Here is a 21,086-nt window from a genome sequence, read left to right as displayed (position 1 = left end):
TGTATCATGCAAGGTCAGAAAGAAGATCGGAGCAGGGCTCAGGTTAGAACTTGAGTCTCCTAACACCTAGGGGACTCCTCTCTCTGCATCCTGCAGGAGCCCAGCACGTGCTTCAGGATGACGACTGAACTACGCATGGAAAAGGCAGATGGGCACTTGCGAAGCCTCCGCAGAGTGCCAAAAATGAGCAGAGCCATTGTTCAAAGCTTCAGGAGAACAGATGAAAAGAGAGCCTTGACCTCTGGAAATGAGATGATAAAGCAATACAAATTTCTCACAATAAAGGGAGGTAGGAAAAGATGAAGGACGGGGTGGTAGGCCCTCTGTTGAACCAGGTTATGAGTATTGTGAGGAGCAGATATGTTCAGTCTGAAAGGCAAGTCATGGGACCAGCCACTGGCTAAAAAGAGCAGGCTCTGAGGAAGAAAGACAGCCCAGGAAGGGAAGGGAAGGATGAGCCAAGGGGAGAGGGTAGGGCAGGTACAGGTGTCCTGAAGATGGCCGTGAATTCCAGCAGGACCCATCCAGGTCACCCATTGCTCCCATCCTGAAAAATATACCTCCGATCACTGTAGAGATGGGATAAGGCGAAAGAGAGTAAACACAATGACTACTATTACTGAGCATGCGTCCTGTGCTGGGGCAGGTGTCTTCCTAGCACATTCTTTGGGGGTAGGGGGAATCATTTATTGAGGAAACAGTGAAGACAGTACTCTGGGGCCCTCACTTGCCCAGGCCCTGTTCGTGGTCCTAGAAGCAGCCCCAGAAATGTATTCATACAGTTACACGTTTTACAAAATTTATAAGTAGAATATTTTTCTATTGTTATTCATAGAGAATTAAGCCCTAGGGCCCACACAATCTGTGTCCACCTTGGTGCCATAGGTATTAATGGTGATTCTGGCACTGATGCTGCTACTAACCAGCTGTGCCATTTAGACAGATGGTTTTCTGAGCCTCACTATTATGTGTAAAGTGGAGTCATCTGTGCCACTCAACTTTATAGAGTAACTCAGGGGATTGAATTACATCACAGTGGATGGGGGAGCCCTAAGAAGTGTAAGTCACTGTTTTATCTAATGATTCCAGAAACTGTACAAATCTATGGAAAGAAATGTTTAGTTTCAAATACAAAATGATATTAATAATGGAGTTGTTAATATCATGTGAAGACCCACTCAGCTGTGCACTTGGGTGGGCCAGTCTAGCTTTGGAATTGAACATTTACAGACAAAAAGCCTTTAGTACTAATTTACCTAAAAGCAACCAGGCCTCAAGTGTCCCCCCCCCCCCAAATAGTGACCTTCTCCACTTCAAAAGCTACTTTACCACCTCCTTGTGTACCAGAAGGAGCCCACACAGAAAAATTAGGAATGGAAGACTCTCTTCCATGTGCTTTGCAATAATTGGCGTGGCCCAGGACCAATGGGGAGTCACTGCCTACAAAGCTACTCTCAAGGCTTCAAGACCCTTTCGCACGTGTGGAGAAGTTAATGCGAATGTCTCAGCCTCGCTCAGCAGAAGGAACTTCATCTCATCTCCAATGTGCTGCTCTGAATATGCAGAAACACTACAAAGGAAACTTCTTCCACAGCACAAACATCAGTGCACAGCTGTTTCCGTTGGCCCAGGTCCCGAGGATTCCTTTCTCCAGCCTGTACAATGTTCATCTTTGGAGGAAAGGGGCAGTTGTTTAACTGGTAAGCTCTCATTTTCCCTTGGCTTTTGCTTTTCTCTTAGTAAGTCCCGCGGCCCTCCCCCAATAGAACACCCTGCACACCTGTGCTGAGGGAAGACGTGAGGAGGGCACTGCAAAAAAGGAGGTAAGCAAATAAAGCACAAAACCCAAGACGCACCCAGTGCCCACGATGCAGCAGATACTTCAGACGTATCATCTCATTCAATCCTCGCTAGCAGAGTGAGAGAGAGGTATTATAATCCCGATTTTGCAGAAAAGAAGTTGGAGTCTCAGGGACAGGAAGTAGCTTTCCCAAGGTCAATGAGGAGTGAGACCTTGGTCTTCTAGAATTCAAATCTAATGCACTTTCTCCTCTACTCTGCCACCTCCTTTAAGGCAAAGAAAGAAACAGAAAAAGGGCTATTTTTCCCCCCCCAATTACTAATTGGATTTCCCCAAGTGGAATGCAATGCAGGCAGACTGCCTGGCTACTTCTTAGCTTGTTTTTATTCCACGTAACCGTATGGCTGCAGCTTTGAATTCCCGGCGTGGCCATAGCGTGCACTGCTGGTTCCATGCCAATCCCCAGGGTCCTAGGGAAGCAAGTGACTCACGGGCTTTGAGAGGTGCCAGATGGGGCCTGTCAGTCAGGGTTCATTGTCAAGAGTTTCTGCTCCAGACCAGGAAGGACTCCTCAGCTGCCACAGAGCAGCAGTATTGCCAACTGTGCCTCCACACGCAGCTCCATGCATGGGGCTCCACGAACCCCTTGTCAGCAATGAAGTGGCAATGTGTGAGGCACTGTGAGGGACCCACATAGTTGCCAGGCATGCCAGCTGTACTGGAATGTTTTGAGTAGTTGGGGTTTATGAGTCATCATCTCAGAGAGTGTGGTGATTTTCTGTGAATCAGGCCATAGCAAACTCATCCTGTCTTAAAGGGCAGTGCCAGGGTACTCATCTCCCTTTGAGTTGTGTGGATTTGGGAAATGCTAAGTGAATATTTGGTGGTTACCTGTACAAAACTAGATTCTTCTCCTCTGCTCTTGTTTACCCATTCATTCATGTAATAAATACTTATCGAGCAACTACTATAATCCATGAACTACACTAGGAACATGGAAAACCAAAATGCATGAAATAAATAAAGCATAACTTGTGCTCCCAGTAATTTAAAATTCAGACAGGTAGACTGGCATACAGACAAATATGAGTGGTAAGTGTTCTGTGTACTATAACAAAAGTATACTTAGGACTTAAACACGAATGTGTCCAATGGGTTTTGGGAGGTGAAGGACAGGAGTATTCAGAAAAACCTCATGGAGGAGGCCTTCCTTGCAAGACAGCATTTTCAGCAGGAAGAATAAAGGCTGTTGAATTAGGTCAACATGAAATTAAATTCTAGTCTTGCTAACATTGAGCTATGTAATCATGACCTTGATTTCACCTTTCTGTGTCTCATTTGTAAAGTGAAGGTAAAACCAGCTATACCCACCTCAGAGAGTTGTGAACGTTGAATGAGATTCATGTTAGATAATTCAAAGAGAAATTTTTATAGTTGGGTGTAATTCATTATTTTTCCGGGAAGAGAGTCCCTCTGAGTCAGATGGGTGATTTTCCAAGTCACACTGTCTGAACTTTGGTATGTGAATGTTTCTTCTTACCCATCTAAGATGAGCCAAGAGCAGAGAACCTTGACCTGAGAGATTAGAAATGTGAGCTAACAAAGGAAAGACCTTAGCTACACCCAGGCACATGTGGTGGATATCAATGCTTTTTGTCCCCTTGGGAAATGATGATGTAGTTTATAACATAAAAGAATGCCTTAGCCTTTACCTCATGCCACCCTTCTGGAACAATGAGAGTGTCTGATGTTCATATTCATATATGGAGGCAAATAGATGTGACATTCTACAATATATTTTTTTTCAAACTAGTCAAGTTTCTTTTATATTTGGGGATCTGAGGCAGATTAATAGATATATCAATTAGTCTATGAAATATAGCAGTGGTTATTATTACTGCATCAGTCAGGATTCTATACTGCAAGAAAAAAAAAGATGACAGGCTTATTAAGAGAAGAGTTTATTAAAAAGACACTGGGTAGGCCAAAGAATCACTGGGCAACCTAGATAACCATGCTAGATGCTGATGTTGTAAGAACTACTCTGATGAGAAAAACAAAGAAACTACTAGTGCCACAAATGAAACTTAGGGGCCACTGACCTCTTTGAACCTGACATATAACTTGAATTTGCTGCAAGTACCTTCAGCAACAATGCCTCTTCCTTGTCAGGAATTCAAAATATGGTCATTGCTTTGCAGCATTATGTACAATAGCCAAGATATAAAAGCAACCTAGGTGCCCACTGATAGATGAATGGATGAAGAAGAAGTGGTGCATACACATAATGGAATATTACTTAGCCATAAAAAAGAATGAAATCTTGCCATCTGCGACAGCATGGATGGGTGTAGAGGGTATTAAGCTAAGTGAAATAAGTCAGTCAAAGAAAGACAAATACCATATGATTTCACTTATATGTGGAATCTAAAGAACAAAATAAACAAACAAAATAGAAACAGATTCATAGATACAGAGAATATTTCGATGGTTGCCAGATGGGAGGGGGGTCGGGGGATGATTGAAAAGGAGAACGGATTGATATACAAATTGTCAATTATAAAAACAGTCATGAGGATGTGAAATACAGCACAGGGAATATAGTCAATAATATTGTAATAACTATTTATGGTGTCAGATGGGTACTAAACTTACTGAGGTGATCACTTACTTCATAAGTTATATAGATAACTAATCATTATGTAGTACACCTGAAAATAATATACTATTATATGTCAACTGTAATTGAAACATTTAAAAAATATATAGTCATTGCTATTGCCATCACTATTAGAGAGAAAAGGACTTCATCCCTGCCTTTCTGTATCACCAGGACTTTAAGTCCCCTGGTAGAGTCATGCACTAGCTATAAGAAAAATTGGGTAGCTTTGGCCTTTTATTGTGAGAAAGTAGAATCTATAATATAAAAAATTTCCAAACTTAAAAAGAATGTGGAAAACATGCCATGGGCCCACAAATAGGACAAATACGCACTATAATAATTATTAATGTCACCATCATTATTGCTGCCCTTAGTGATTCAATTAGCATTATTGATGCACTAACAAGATGAGGTGTTTTGTGGAAGCATCAGTAGGAAGAAAGGCCGGTACACTTGCCCTTAGCTTTCCTTTGGGAATAATAAGACATATACCCCAAAGATACAAAATCTGATTATGTTAAAGAAAAGTTGGATATAAGTGTGAATATTAGAAAGGGCTTCATTTTGCAATTCAGGAAAAACAAAATCTTAAAAGACACATAAGAGTTGGTTAGGAATTCTTTTCTTGTCCAAGAAGTTAGAGCAGTGGTCCTCAAACTTTAGAGTGCATCAAGACCACCTGGAGAACTTTCAAAAACAGACAGCTAAGCCCCACCCCCAGAGTTAGTGGGGAGGGGCGGGGGCAAGAATTAGCATCTGTAGCCGTTTCCAGACCATAGTCTGAGAACTACATTCTGGAAACCACTGAGTTAGAGAAACCTTCAGGACTAGAGGTGAGGAAGAATGAATAAGCTAGTGAGATTCTGCAGAAAAGGAGACTACTGCACGTAGACGAGAACTTGTGTGAGAAAAACATCAGGAAGGAGGTTGGGAAAGTAAATTTAGACCAAGCCTTCAGACGTGGATTCGACTAGAATGTCCTGCTGAGGATGCCCAGAGCTACTGTTGTAGGCAGGAGAAATTGCTAAAAGCCTCCAAATAACTCGTCATAGAGATACTGCTATCCTGGATATTTTGCCCAGTGCTGGGAATAACAGAAATAAATTTGATGTTTCCTCAATAAGATAAATCATTCGGTTGTTTTCAAGAGAAGGGAAGAGCAATCCAAGTGTGGCCTTGTGTGGTAACATCCAAAAGGAGAGTGAAGAGCCGAATTAATGACATTTCAGAGAAAAATCCGTAAGATGCCTAAATAGAGACCACTGTCCTTATTGCTAGCTTGCCGTGTGAGATCGGGCACACTGTGTACCTCTGGGGTTTTCTATTTCACCGGCTGGAAACACATGCTCTCTAAGGATCTGACTGTCTGTGATGGTGCATGAGCCTGTGATTAGATAGAAGGCCGAAGAAGAGAGGCAATTCACCGGTGATTTCACTATAAAGCTGGAGAACTGGAGGACTCATGAATCTAGTGACAAAAACAACGTCAGCATTTTTCATCTCAACTGGAAAATCCGATGACCTTGCCTCAAAGTGGAACAACAACAACAAAAGAACTAATGCATCAGAAGGCCTTTGTTTAAAAAGTTGCATTCAATTTTGGAGGTTAAGAATAGGTAATGTACTGGGAGGCAACAGATATGCATATAGATGAATCCTAATTTAATGCAAACCTGTTAGTTTATTTATGTTATTAGTATGATACCCTAGAGGATATAAACCAATTAAAAACCCATTTCAATTATTAATTGGGTCCCCTAATTGAAGGGACATAATAAATTAATTAAAATGTCCTCAGCTCAATTCACTAAGGAAAATACCTAAGTCAGGAAATGGATTGGATGAACAGATCCGAATTAAACTGTTAAACTGGACCCTACCCAACTCCATATAGAAAAAGTAGCCAGATCCACAGCAGGAGGTGTTTGAATGAGAAGAGCAGGAGAGATAGAGAGATGGACCTCCCACTTGGTTCTGTGGACCAGTGTCATGGACATGCCCATTAAACACTGCAAGCCTCAGTTTACTTAAATATAATGTGAACTCATGAACCAAATAATTTAAAATGTTCCTCTTTTGTTCTGACCATCATGACTCACAGTGAATTCAAGAGCCAAAAATGTCAGTCTTCAAACTCCCAGTGATAAGAAGTCATTAACGGAGCATTTACGGAGACTCTCTAAGCCTAATCTGGGCACACAGTCCAAGGGTATGAACATGAGAAGACACAGGTCTTGCTCCCAGGCGGCTCACTATCTCAGGATGTCAGAAACGGGTGCTAAATATACACAGAAAAGGGGTGATTGAAAATATGTGCTAACCGGACCTCAGCTCAGCTCTGCAGATATCCATTAGTTCTGTTTCCGCAATTAAAAATGGGACTGATGAGATCTCAGGGGCTGAGTGTGCTTATTAAATGAGATAGATGTAAAGATTATAGCTCCGCAGGGTAGATGGTAGGTACTCAATATAAGCGTGTTTACTCTCCCACTTCCTTTCTCGGTAAATAAAGATGTCTTGGCACTCACTCCACGGAGGTCTTTGGAGGGTGTCATATGGCTGAAGAAAAGTGTTCTTTCCTGTAGCTTTGTGCTGAAGTATTAGCCAGCGGTGAAGAGAGTATAAAACACGTGGTTTTATTGGTCAGTTTTTAATAGATTAAATTAGAAGCTCTTGTATAAGAGAAAAATAATTGTTTCCTAAAGGCATTGTTTCCGTTTGGACCGCACTGTCAGTGACGGCTCCACTTGCTTGAGAGCACTTGATATTTTCAGGTGTTGCAGTGTTACAAATAAATGATTTGAATGAGTGGTTCTCTGATTTCTAATAAAGCTGAGAATATTTTCATATGATTTTGAGTCCATTTGTGTTTTCCTCTTCTAAAATGGTTGTTCACATGTTTTGCCCAGTTTTATATTGGATTGTTTGTCTTTTTCTTATTGATGTAAAGAAATTGTTTACGAATTTTGTATATTAACCCTTTTGTGGTTTTCTGTATTACAAATGTTTCAAGATTCTTCTTTATAATCTCTGTATGATGTCTTTTAAGAAAGAGATCTTAGCTTTAATTTAGCTTTTCTTTTATGGTTTAAGCTTTTTTATCTTGTTTAAGAAACTCTTTTTCAAGTCTAAAGTCACAAAGACCTTATTCTATCTTTTCTTTGTAAAGTCGGACTTCCATATTTAAATTGGTGATCTATCTGGCATTCTGTTTTGTATATGGTGTTAGGTAAAGATCCACTTGTCTTTTTCTTGTATTTTTTAAAATTATTGTTTTTTTAAATCCTCACTTGAGGATATTTCCATTGCTTTTTAGAAAGAATGGAAGTTCGAGATGAGAGAGAGATGTTAAACAGACACATTGGTTGCCTCTAGCTCACTCCCTGATCAGGGGGCCTGGGGACCAGAGATCAAACATGCAACCAAGGTACATGCCCTTGACCAGAATTGAACTGGGACCCTTCAGTCCCTGGTCTGATGCTCTAACCACTGAGCAAACCAGCCAAGGCCTCTTGTATTTTTTTTAAACAAGCATCTTTTGTCACTGATAATATAATAGATGTACTGTCATGTGTTAGGTTTGTGCACATGTGTGGTTAAGCTTTTCACCTCTCTGTCCCATAAAATATTGTCTTAATGTTTATACAGGGTGGGGCAAAAGTAGGTTTGCAGTTGTGAGTATGTGAAAGAGTTCATTTTTGTATTATTATTTATTAATTATTTTATTATTTTCCATAGGAACAACTGTAAATCTATTTTTGCTCTACCCTGTATATTGATATTAAATTTTTAATATCTGGAACAACATGAGTCCTCCTTTGCTTCTTCTTTAGAACTATCTTGGCTGTTTATTAGGGTTCTTTAATCTATCATTTATACTATTCTATACCCAGTTTGTCAATAATTCTATGAAATAATTTTTAGAACTACCCATTAATCTCTGGATCATTTGGGAAGGAGTTACCTTCCAAATATTACATGTTTTCACTCATGAACATCACATTTATGTCTATTATTTTTATGTTTCATTTTCTATTTTTCTGTAAACTCTTATAATTTTCTCATTTAAAATCTTGTGCATATTTTATTTTGCTCCTAGGTAACTTCTTGTGTATACATTTGTTTTTATTGAAAATAGTACTGATATATACCAATAAAATATAATTTTATCTACTGAATTGAGTGTGTGTATGGATATTATATCTGTGTATTAATATTACATCTGGAAAATTGAATTGGTATATACAAAATAGTTGAAATTTCAATATTGGTATTTTATCAGATAACAATGCTAAATTTTATTTATACCAATAATTTGTTCTAATATTCTTTGATTCCTTTTATCAGGTTAAAGAGGCATATTTTTATTCCTAGTTTGCTGAGAATTTTTTGTATATAGATATAAAAATAATTGTTGAATTCTATCACAAATTTTTTAGGCTTCTATTGAAATGATTATGTGACTTTTCCCTATCTACTAATGTGGATAATTACATTGTAGGTTTTCTAATTCTGAATCAAATTTGGATTCTTACAAGCAGAGTGGTTTTACGGAGTACCTTTCTTATACATTGCTGGATTGGGGGTGGCTGTTTAGTCTTTTCCATTTAGACTCATAAGTAAGACTGGCCTGTAATTTTCTTTTCTCAAGCTGTCTTCCTCTAGATTTGGTATCAGGTTTACAGAAGGCTCATAAAGTGACTTGGATTTTTTTCCTATTATTTTATGTCTTGAAATACTTTGTATAAGGTTGGATTATCTGCTCATTGAGTTTTTGATTGAATTCACATAGAAAGCATTTGGATTTATTGTTTTCTTTCTGAGAAATGTTTTAACTACTTCTCATTCTTTAATAGTTACTGTATAACCCAGATTTTCTATTTCTTCAGCAGCAGTTTGTTATCATTTCTCTGTCTTTTAGTTGATAATATTATTTGGTTATCATTTCAGTCTCAAATGCATCCTGAGTTATGTTGTCATTATATATATATGTGTGTGTGTGTGTGTATATATACATATATACATATACACATATACATATATACATATACACACACACACATACACATATATACATATACACACACACACATATACATATATGTGTATATTCATTAACCTTTTTCAATAAGCTATGTTTTGTGGATTTATTGAATAAATGCATGTGAGTGCATTTTTCCTGTTTCATCCCTTCTGCCATAATCTGTATTATTTGCCTTATTATTCTGTCTTTGAGTTTATTCTTTCTCTTTTTCTAAATTAGGATAAATGCTCAATGTGTTCACTTTCAAGTTTTCATCTTTTCTAATTTTAAATAATTTTAATTATTTAAAAACTAGATATTGTTCTCTAATTACTGTGAAATATAGCCACTTCCAACACAATTAGATGCACAGTATTTTCACTGTTGTTTTAAGTATGTTTGAATTTCCATTATGATTTATCATCTGATGCTGATTTTTTCAAAAGCATATTTTTAAAATTATATTTTAAATTTTCTAGCAATAGAAAAGCTTTGAGTTATATGCTTTGTTTTTATTTCTAGCTTATTTCATTTGATCAAAGATTGTGTTTCAAATGAATCTAATTTTTAAAAATTACTTGGACCTTGCTTTTCAGCTAAATCATGCAATTCCTGTGAATTTTATTTTGATTTCAAAGATACATTACTAGGAATTATAAATGTAAAATTGTTATACCTTCTTCAGAAGTGAAAATTGTTCTGTATTGATTCTACTTATGTCTAGTAAAGCTTCTCTACTTAAAATTATTTCACCTTATATTAATATTGCTATATATTTTATGACTACATTTGGGTTCATAATTTTTACTTCATTGACTTACAGTTGTGTTGCCTCTTTTTGGACTGTTTACTGTGTTTATTTTAATAGAACTACCAGAAATATTTTTTTAACCTAGTAAAAAAAATCATTGACTTTTACTGATGGATTAGTTCATTAACTATGATTGTGATAACCCGCATATTTTGCTTTATTTCTATGATGTTATTTTGTATTTTAATTTTTTCTCATCTATTCTAAATTTACTATGTCCACCATTTTCTTTTCTTTTAATGATTGATTTTTGGTGGAATATTTCCCCCCAAATTTGTTTTTCCTTTTAAAGTTATACACTTTATATTCTGTATATTCTTTAATGTTCAGCCCTTGAAATTTTTAACAATATAAGCAATTTAAAATAACTCAGTGTGTTGCCCTGCAGGGCGTGGCTCAGCGGTTGAGCATCGACCTAGGATCCAGGCGATCGGGGTTCGATTCCCGGTCAGGGCACATGCCTGGGTTGCAGGCTTGATCAATGACTTTCTCATCATTGATGTTTCTATCTCTGTCTCTTTCCCTCTCCTTTCCTCTCTCTGAAATCAATAAATATATATTTAAAAAAATAATAATAACTCAGTGTGTCAACTCTAATGGCTGCTTCCCAACTGATATGCTTTGGGTGGGGTTTCCATATTATATAGATGTATTTTTTAAGTCTCTTGATGTTTTAAAGATCTTTGGTTTGTCTTTGATGTACTGCAGTTTGGGGAAAACAATATGTGTATCTATGGTTGGATTGCTTTTCATTTATCTTGAAACTAAAGATTGCTGATTTTCATCCATTCAAGAAAAATTTTAGGTACTATCTCTTTGGTTTGAGTCTTTGACCCATTTCCTCTATATTCTGCTTCTGATATTCTAAGTAGAAGTAATTCTTTTAAAAAATATATCTTTATCTTTCTATGCTGTTATGTTATTTATTTGGTGATTTTCCAGTTCTCTGAAAATTCTTTAACATTTGCCCAATCTTATATAATAAACTAATTTACCCTGTTTTACAGATTTGATTCCCCAGTCCTGTTTTGTCTTGTCTTCATTCGTGGTAATTTTTGCCATGTGAAAATATTTTCATATAGTTGAATTTGTCATTAATTTCTTTTATGGTGTTAAGATGTTTTCTCTTAAAATAAATTACATACTCCATATTTATATAATAAAATTTCTCCTGTTTTTAGAAATTTATTTTATATATTTGAACCACCTAGATTGCAATTTGGAAGAAAGAAAAATATATTTTGAAAATATAAATGCCTTTACTGAATTAAGTAAATTGCAAGTTCCTTCAGGGAAGTAATTTGTTTTACTACCATGATACATACAGAACTAACCTTAGTAGCTAACGAACAGTACTTACTTAATATAGTTTTAAAATAAGTTTATAAAAACAAAGTGAATGCACAAACTAAGTTACCTCACAATTTCTGTCTTCAGAAGTTCTATGTCAAGGTAATACAGGTTAAACTAAATAAAATCATATATAACCATCAATTTTGTGTTAGCAATGTGGCATCCATGTTTATATACTTTAATATATAATTTATGTATTATTTGATTATGCTCTTTATAAATACTTTTAATAATTATAATGCTTAACTATAATTTTAATAACTTCATTCACATTCTTTATCATATTTAATTAAACTAGTTCTTTTATGTTTGCCATTTAAGTTGTTTCCAATTGTTTTCGTTATGATAGACTATACTTCAAAAACACATTTGTGTAGCTAGAAATGTGCTTCTCCTATGGCACGACTAGTGTTGACATTAGAAGCCTTGTACTCATCAAGGTATGAGTTGAAAGCTAACTTTACTCCCTACTTACCAGAAAATTCATTAATGTCTCTGCGCTTCCTAGACCTAGATCACAAGGTTTTCATTGGGATTAAATTTCAAAAATATGCTGTAAATTTTACCCAGTGTAGGCTCAACTAATGTTAATTGACCCTACCCTTAGACTTCCTTCTTGTAATAAATACACAAAGTAGAATTTAGCCAAAGAGTGTGAACATCTAATGGCTCCTGCTAAGTATTGAACTAATAGCAACTGCCTGAGTCAATGACTCATAGCACATTTAGCCTTAGAATAGTATAGCAAAAATGAGCATGGCTCACACCACATAAATAACACAATCTGGGAATAATGTACCCCTGATTTACAGATGAGGAAGTGAGGTCCAGAGAAGTTAAGTGACTTTCTAAAATCACACAGCTGATAAATGTCAGAAAAGTGGCAGGTTTGAATCCAGACAAACTCCAAAGATTGCATATTTAATATTATGATGCCTGAAACTTTTATAAAGGTCTCTCTGACACTGATTACTTTTTATATTATGAAGAAAAAACCCATTTTAACTAGGTTTCTTCATTTAAAATTGCACAAGATTTAAGGCCAGCCTCTTTTTGTGCTCCAGTCCCTTTCCACTTAGTTATGCTGTGTTTCAGTGTCATGCCTTTCACAAATGCAGATGCCTTGAAGCTTCTGTGAGAGTTAGACTAATTCTGCATGCTTCTCTGTCCTCAACATCCCCCAGAGTGGATAATCAGTACACATTCACTGCCCGATGTTTAGACAGCCTCAATGCTTCATTTCCCTGGGAAAGAGTCTCCTTCTAATAAACCATAGGGAACTAAAAGTTGTCATAGAAAACAAAACCAAAAGTGAAAAATGCATCTAAAGGTTGTGTTAGACACATTATGAAGACTAGACAAGTCAGAATTCTTTAACAATTTTAGTGAAAAGAAGCCCACTGCGTTTTTCTAGTGGTCTGAGAAAAGGAGAGACTATTGATGCCAGATCTTCCTGTCTAGTCATCTTGCCAATCTTAGATGCGGGTGGGTAATAACCAACCAACTTGGACATCTACCCGGTAACGCTTTACCACTGCGCAGTGTGTCTCAAACCGCCTCAGAACCCTACCTGGTCTACATTACCGCCACGGCATGCCTGGCATGGTAAATGTTTGTATTATTGTTTCAGATTTGAGAGATTATGGAAAGAGTTAACTCTAAATCATGAGGCAGCAGGAAATATGGAAAGAAAAATAAAACCAGCTGTGACGATGGAATTTGCCACCAACAGGCTGAATCAGCTGAGGCTGCTTTGCTGATATCTGGAACTTCAGTAAGAGGTGCCAGGTAACGCCCTTCATCTCACAGGGATGTTGTAAAGACAAGTGTGATAATACGTTATCATGTGCCCTGGAATAGGCACTTAGCAAACCGCGCTGTCCCCCTGATTAAAAGATTATTCATCCCTTCTGTAGCCATCTGGGTTTTGAGAGTTTCCAATTTCTGAAAATATAAATTGAGATATGCTTAAAGGTATGAATATATATATATACACATATATATATACCTTTAAGCATTATATATATATATATATATATAATATACTGCTTAAGCATTATATATATTATATATATATATTGCTTGCTCTGCAGGTCAACAATTATATATTATACTGCAGCCACTGTGATTAAACCTATAAAATCATATTAATATATACATAAAAATTAACAAATAAAACCTTAAATAAGTCAATTACAGTTATCATGTTGAATTTTAAAATAAAAGAAACATCCTTGAGATTCAGTTAGAAAAATTTTTTCTTGTAATTTCATTTTTATATTTGGGGAAAATGTTTTCTCCATTGAATAATCTAGCTTTTAATGTACCTAAATAATACAGCCATCACTTAAAAAGTAAATTTAATAAGGGTCATACAATTTTCCTCAAATCTGCCAAGTGGATGACAAGTGTAAAGAATGATCTAATATACCATTATGTGTCAGTGAATTTATTATTGTCATTGAGAATATATTGATATACACCTGATGTTGATCTACAACCAGAGCATGTATTGTGGGAGCTTCATGGTTTATTTGTAGTGCCCCCTCCAAGATAGGCTGCATTTGTGCCCACAATGTATAAGACAGTTAAATGCTGAGACATGGTTTTTATTTCTGAAAACCAATTCACTGAATCATCTAAATTGGTTTGAAGTACACAGATCTGCATATGTTTCCTTTTATCTAATGTAAGTGCTGCCAGACTCTCAATGCCATACCCCTTATCCCCCTGACTTACATTCCGTTTATATCAAATATCCAGAATGAGAAATGCTATAGAGACAGAAAATAGATTCATGGTTTCCCAAGGCTGGAGAGGTATAGGAGTGGGGTTCTTGGGTGTGATAACTAAAGGCTGTGGGTTTTTTGGGGGGTGATGAAATGTTCTAAAATTGATTACAGTGATGGTTACACAACACTGAATATACTAAAATCACTGAATTGTACATTTTCTATGGATGAGTCATATGGTATGTGAATTATAATTCAATAAAGCTATTATAAAAATAAACTAGAATTTTTCAAAAGAGCTAAGAGGACAGATGAGGCTGCCTGAGTTGCATCAGCAGTGCTGTGACAAGGTTCACTGACATCTTAGTTCATTGCCTCTTGACTGAGGGATGGAGGGCAAAACAGACTTGAAGGCAACGCAATATCAAGGCAAAAAAAAAAAAAAAGCAACTATTTAATGATGCCAAAATATTTATCACAATTTTTCTGCTTAACGAGATCTATTAATATGATTCAAACATGAGAGACAGTGAACAGTTAAGACTAAAATCCTTCTGTCAGACCCGGTAAGTTGTCACATTTGATGTGCAAAAGCTTTGTATGTAACTTTAATTATTTTCAAATGAATTATCAAGAACAATCTAGAGATAGGACTTTGTTCCCAGGACAGTGGGCACTTCCATCCTGATAGGGTAGAGTCACATCATAGACATATTCAACTCAATGGAATATCAACATACATATTTGGATGAAAGAGAGGGAAGGAAAGAGAAGGAAAAGAAACAGAGAAGAGAAATAGCCATTTAATTAATAATAATTAATAATTAATAAATCATATTCAAGCTGTACAGCCGTTTGATATGCAGACACCCGAGAACTATCCTAAACTCAGAGTGCACCTTCTGCCAGGGTCTTGGTTCCCGTGTGCACCTCAGAACCTGATTATCTTATTCCATTACATTTGCTTAAAGAATCCCATTTTGGGGGATCAACACAGACTTTATAAAGGAGACAACTCCTTTATTTGCTGTTCACCTGAATGAAGAGGGAATGGTTCTAATGTTAGAGGAAACACTGACTTTGCTCAACTTGGTTGGTGAAGATCTTCTGCCTAGCACTTACCTGAGGCAGTCTCATGGATAATTCAATAAAACACCTTTTTCTTCTTGTTCGTGCTCTGACCTTAGACTCTAACCCTCATGTAAGTGGCACTTTTCATTTTACTTCCTGGTGTGCTCAGTTGATACGAATTTTTTTTGCAGATGATGGTAGCCCAATGACAGCTCATAAATGAGAAAATGCTGTGAGAAGCCACCAGAATGTCAGATGCAGAGCAATGTGCAGAAAATAAAAAAATAAAAAAAGCTTGGAGCAAAAGAGAAAGAGTTTAAGAGGAAAAAAAGTGCAATGAGTGGAAAGCATTAGAAGGGAACCAGAAATAAAAATGGAGACACAAAGTGAATTTTATAGGTTTTCTGGTGCCCTTGGCTCATGTAGGAAATAGAATTGTTTAAAATATACACTTATTTGTGTCTATGGTTGTACTTTAATGCTTTAACTTGCAGTACTCAAGTTGATCTGAGGTTTGAAATACTAGTCTCTCATTAAGCTAATTGTACTCTCAACACTTAAAAATAATTAAAAGGTTTCATAAGTTCTCCCAAGTTGAATAACTATTTGACTAAAGGAAGTTGTTTGGTTTTACTTTAATTTTGGCTTCTTTTAAGTTATATTGGAAACAATACTTCACTTAGAAATAGAAAGAGGAGAAAATATGCTGGATTGGATACCATCATAAAGAAAGGAAGAAATCAGAAGATCTTATAATTTTTTATTCTGAGAATTTTATTTACTATACAGTGGTCACCTAAACAACATAAACTGAGGATATACTGCTTGACTGGATCCACTAATGCATGGGTATCACTTCCCACTAGTGAGCTTTTTGAAATAACAAATGCTTATTTTGAAGACTGATGTGACTCCTTGCCCATTAACCAAAAGCTAATTGAGAAGGAAGTAGGTTTTCAGAAACAGGCTAGGTAGAGTTGAGAAATAGAAGAAAAATAAATTACATCTTTTCTTTACCCTAAGAATTTTCGTTATTGTTTGGGGAAACCAAAATGAAGGTAGAAGAAACAGAAAATAGAATATCACTATGACATTACTGCACTATGACAACTCTGACATGCAGGACTTCAGAAATGGGAGATCTAAAGGTAGGCTCTAAGAGTCAAGATCAACTTTATAAAAAAAAAGGTGGGATTTTAATTGGGCCCGGAAGAATGGGCAGAACTTGGGTGAGCCTAGGATGGAAGCCAGGGACTTTTCAGATAGAGGAAAATGGCTCAACAAAAGTCATAAAACAGAATTATTATAGATAGTGCTTGGAGACAGTGGGAAAGGGAAAGCGAGACTGGCTCAAATGGTGGGCCTTAGGTGTGGGGGGACCAATAAACACTCTGAGCTGTTCCATTTCGTGGTACGCTAGCAAACTACCATAGCTAAACCCCCCTTTCATATTCAAATAAGATAATGCTACCCCATCTTTTCTCCACTTCCTGAGCATTCCTGCACATTTATGTGCCTGACATTCCTGCCTTCTTCTTACTTCTGGATCTCCTTGCATGTCTTTGCTTTAAAAATTCTTATTTATTTCTGCATCTCCTGAATTTTGTAGGTACTACAAAAGACGCAGCCCCTTGACCTTCTCTCCTGGAAGAACCATTAATTTCAAGGTGGTTTAGAATATAACATATACAAACTAAATAATAGAGGAACTATACAGAGGTCCTGGGCTGGTGGTGCGTTATATCAGAATGGAAAACAACGTAAGATTATTGGTCTACTGTTATTTTTTTTTTCATTACCCCAAGAAATTTCTCATGAATATCCTTCCTGCTCAGAATCCAGAAGGCTGTAATTTCCTGATGTTTCTGTATGAGTGTGTATATAAAATGTGTATATTTCTATCTTCTCTAGTTCTAGAAGACACCATCACCACTCCGCCTTCGAAACAAGCAGGTACAAAAGCAAAATTCTGACCCTTGATAATGCAGAGTCATTTTGCCTTTCTTTCTCTACAGCCACCCTGGACTGGTCTTGGGGCCTGATTTTGCATAACCTGAAAATCCCATCAGTAAGTCTTTCCAAACAAAGGAAGGTCTATTCCAGAGATGACTTCTGCTGTTCTAGAATGCAGAAAACAGAAGCAACCATTTCTTTTATTTAGTGATTTTTTTTCCTGCCTGTTACATATTATTGAGGATTGATTACCTCAACAAATCACTCAGGTTCAGGAAGAGGTAAAAGAAACAAGACTTTAGGATGACAAAGCCCATTTGAAGCTTGCTCTGGGAAGTGCTTGGTTAATACTTGGAGAAAACCTTGGCTTCCCCTCCCCCCCTTTTTTTGTCTTTCCATCATATTCAACAAAAAAACTCCACCGAATTAAGAAAAAAAATCACTCCATGAAAACAGGCAATAGCACTCAAAATGCAGAGTGGGGGAACCGGCTATGGAGATAGCATAGCTCTATTATTTTCAAAAATATTTTGCCCTTCACTGGTGACCCTTTGCATCTGTTGCCTATGGTGCTGAGCCAGGGACATTAGGAGAGTCAATGCGGATAATGTAACAGACTCCAGTTCCCTAATGGGAGAGAAGCCCTCGTTTATGCTGGTGTAAGTGTGCATTCTAAAGACATACAAAACCATTTGGATTTTCTGTAGCTTTCAGATTTCCCTGAAAATCACCAAATTACAGTCTTAAACTGTGTAATTAGTCTGTCTTTAGGAAGAGTGTTTATGGCAGTTTTTTTTTGTTGTTTTGTTTTATTTTTTCTGAAAAAGGAAGTCTGTGTGAGTAAATGGTTTGATTTGTCCTTTACTGGTCTCTGGTAAGAGCATTCGACTGTGAGGTTGGCTTGACAGAAACTGCAAGGAAGTTTCCTGTTAATGCAGCTGCAAGATTAGGACTTGGATCTAAATCCAAGAGCACAATATATTGAACTGCCAGAAGGCACCATACCTGGTAGGGTCAAAGGCCCAAATAAATCCCGGGCTGCCAAGTCCATCTGCCCCTCTCTTTGTCACATGGATAAAATCTAAGCAAGATGAACCTTGCTGGCAGCCTTGATCGATGGACCTGGAGCACACATATCACAATCTGTTATCAGTAGATAGAAGTGGTTTTGGGTCAAAGCCAACCTCCAAGGGGAGGTCCTGAGATTCACATGCTGATGTTAATTTTTATGTCAGTGACCAGTTGACAGCTATGCCCTTTTCTTCTTCCCAGGTCCTGAATCACAAAACCCACTAGAGACAGCCCTGTGGTCAAGAATGAGCTTGGCATAAAAGCTCTGACCACCTGTTATTCTCAGGGTCTAGCCAAGGAAGCAAGATGTGGGGGAAAAATAAATGTCGCCTGCATAAAAAGACCTTTCCTTACATGGGACCTTTGCTCTCCTCCACCAGCAGTGCGACTGCCGTCAGCCTGCTTTGTCCATTTGTTGAAGTAGAATATTAACTACTCTTCTTTACTGTCCTGAAGAGTCCCTCTAGTTGGTGATGTCTGTGTGTCTCAGTGACTTGACTATGGCTGAAAAGGTTTTGCTCTGGAGAGGAAAGCACCTCCTTCCATTCCGGTTAACCAGCTTGGCCTGTCTGTCTCTTGGTGCACATGACCCCACGATAGATGCATGTGTAAATTCCAACAGCATGTCTTTTATGAGTTGCATGCTGTTCCCCAGCTTTTTTTTTATAGCATCCTCCTGTTTGCAATGAAACAAGTGTATTGGATTTTATGCAGTTATAAAACCCCACATGGGACCAACTTTGTATGTAGCTGAAGACTTCATCCCACTGTTTTTCCTCCTCCCCACTGCCATGAGCTTTGCCTCCCCATTCCGTTTCCTTCTTTCTTTCTCTGGTCTTGAGACCTCTTATTCAAAACATTCTGGAGACTTTTACTTCTTCTCTCCATTTATTGCTTGCTTTTATGAACTCAATGCCTAGGAGTCAGTAGTTCCTTTCAACTATGAAGGAGCATGCTGATGAAGGTGAGTAATGACAACATCTGTCTTTTCTAAACAGATGTTGTGATGATCCCTGGTTACACACTCAGCATGATGGTCAGTACAAGCCAACATTCAGCCTCACAGGAAGGATCCCCTGGATTTCTTGGGTCCAAGACATATATTTGATAATCTAAACTATAAGCTACTCTTGATGGTAAGCCTCATTTCTGTATAAAATCTATAAGAACACAACAGTGCTAATCCACCATCCGCTGAAAAATTCAACTTAGTTATGAATATCATATTATAAATTATGTAGCATATGAAGCTACTGCCCACATTGTAAAATTTGTTAAAAAAAATGTGCATACATTCTGAATTGTCTTGAGGTAAGTTTGTTTATAAAATAAGCCCAGATAAACATTTCACTATATTACATGCTATCCTTATTAACACTACTCAAATATTCCAAAAGCCTTTTTTGAGTTTAAGTTAATCCATAGTTAATCTTGACCTTCAAACGAAAACTTGGCTCTAGTGTTATTTTCAAAAGAAAACTCCAATACCAGCATGCTTCGCCAGTGCCAGAATGCTTACAACATGATCAACAAGTGGCACATATACCCTTACGGACAAGTCAAAGGATTATAATTTAGAAGGCAGGCTGGGAATGTATTATTATGGTGGATGTAATTCAAGATGCCTGGGCAACATGAGGCACAGGTCATCCTAAACTTCATACTCAGCAAAAAACAACCTTCAGAGGGAAGCCGTGCATGAGCAGAAACCTGGATGGAAGGAGGACACCAGCCTTACAAATATCTGGGGAGCAGGACAAGAGGCAGAGAAACAGCAAGTACAAAAGCCTGAATATGGGAATGTGCACAGAAATAGGAAGGAGGCCAGTGTTGCTGGAGCAGAGTCCCTTGGAGAGAAGGTAGAAAGAAATGAGGTCAGGAAAGTAGCCAAGGGCAAGATCAGATCCTCATAGAACATTAAAAGACATTTGAATTTTCTTCTAAATGTGGGAAGCACACAAAATTGAGAGCAGAGGAATAAATAATTACCAAATAAAACAATAATTATGTTCCAGTGTAATAAGTAAAAACTCTTTAAAAAGTAGGAACCCAGGAGAAAAAACACCTAATATTTCTTAGGAGGCTAAAGAAGGTAAAATTATTAGTTTTTTTATTTTGCAATACTTGGCTGAGAAGGGAGTAAAAAAGAGATGATTCAGACTGAGTCAATACTTATGTGCAGAGGCAAAAAAATGAGTAAAAGTGAGGGGGAGAAAATATTGTTACTGAGAAATAGTATGTTTGATTGAGTAGGGGAGGAAGTGGCATGAGATGAGGTTAGCATCTTAGCATCAGATCTTCAAGGTTTCTGCATGTCACCCCGAGGAATTTGGGCTTCAGCCAGTAAGCTAGGGAGCCACTGAAATATTTTAAGCAAGGAAGTGATGCAACACGATCATGGTTTTATTTTAGAATAATAAATCTGTCAGTGGTGTGAAGAATTAATTGAAGTATAGGGGAGTTTCTGAGGTCAGGACTACTGGCTGGGTAACTCAAAATAATCCATATGAGTGAGAAGAGATGAGTTAGGGTAGTAAAGAGAAGTGTGTTAGAGAGTTACTTAGGAGGTAAGGCCTCACAACTCCCTGGAAATGAGTGGTAAAGCTGAA

This window comes from Miniopterus natalensis, chromosome 1 (assembly GCF_054644295.1).
Source record: "Miniopterus natalensis isolate mMinNat1 chromosome 1, mMinNat1.hap1, whole genome shotgun sequence".
NCBI lineage: Eukaryota > Metazoa > Chordata > Mammalia > Chiroptera > Miniopteridae > Miniopterus > Miniopterus natalensis.
This window is presented reverse-complemented; position numbering follows the sequence as displayed.